Here is a 1,330-nt window from a genome sequence, read left to right on the forward strand (position 1 = left end):
TTCTCCACATGTTTTTATCATGTCACTATGTCACCTACAGCAAATTTACTTGTTGTATATATGTGTATACAGTTGTAAATATCAATAAATAAATTATTAAAAAAAAAAAAAAAAATACTTGATTTGTTAAAAACTAATTATTCTTTGTTTAAACTCAGTATTGTTTGAGATATGGGGCAAAACGTAGTTTTGAAAAATTTTCAAAAAAATTTAATATTTGTAACTTAAAAGTTTTTTACATATAGAGAAGATGGTTAGTGGTGCGTTCAGTGTAGAACACAAATAAGCTCTTGCTTAAATTTCTATTTATTTATTAATGCCAACGTGGTTCTGGCCAGAATTTCTTGCCTTCATCAGCACTTAAAACAAAAAAAAATGAACTAATTACCACTTTCGTCTTTCTTAACTTTTCTAGTATTTTACTTACAAATTTCATTAATTACATATATTTTCTTTCTTTTTTTTCTCATAAATTTAATTTAAATTATTATTATTATTAAATTAAAATATTCATATTTCATTGACTCTTTGCACTATATGACTTTATATTTTCATTTCCTTTTCCTGTTATTTTGTTTAAATATTCAATTACCAATATATTTATTTTATTTTCCACTTCTTTCATTACTTTAGTTTTATTGTTTATTATTTATTTATTGCGGGAATTAGAGTAGAGATGAAAGTCTTGGAGGTAACGTGGCACTTCAATACTCCAGGTCACCAGAAAAGTAGAGGTAGACAGAACGCATCTATAGTAGGGATGGGATATCGATATTATCGAAATATCGATATTTTGTTTCCGATATCCGATATTTTGATATCGATATTCAGCAACCGATAATATCGGAATATCGATATTACCCGCCGATAATATCGGAATATCGGTTTCAAGAAAAAAAAAAAAAGTCGCACCTTAATAGTTGTAGTCTAAAAATGTATAGGGTCATATATTCATATTATTTTATCCATATATCAATATTTGCTAAAGAAAATGTTAATTATAGTATTTTGATATTTAATATTGATAATGTCATATTCATTTCGATAATTTTTTATTTCTAACGTTAGCAACAATATTCCGATATTATTTTATACAGTATTCTAATATTATTTTATTAAAATATCGATATTTTGTTTAAAAGTACTAGACAAATTTAAAGTGAAATATCGATATTTGGATTCAATAATTTAATATCCATTTCGACATATTTAATGATATGGAAGATTATCACAATAATTTAATATCCATTTCGACATATTTAATGATATGGAAGATTATCGACAAGGTCAAAAATTGTATTACGTCTTTCCTATATGGAGACATTTGTAA

At 24.9% G+C, this 1,330-nt stretch overlaps 1 long non-coding RNA gene across 1 annotated transcript in view; it reads left to right on the forward strand.

The window, feature by feature from the left end:
- Positions 1–1,330, forward strand: part of LOC136795758 (uncharacterized) — a 20,579-nt gene that overhangs the window by 520 nt on the left and 18,729 nt on the right. The gene's annotated exons all lie outside the window — the stretch shown is intronic.

This window comes from Halyomorpha halys, unplaced genomic scaffold, assembly GCF_000696795.3.
Source record: "Halyomorpha halys isolate HHAL.00 unplaced genomic scaffold, Hhal_1.1 Scaffold159.1, whole genome shotgun sequence".
In the NCBI taxonomy this organism is placed as follows: Eukaryota; Metazoa; Arthropoda; class Insecta; order Hemiptera; family Pentatomidae; genus Halyomorpha; species Halyomorpha halys.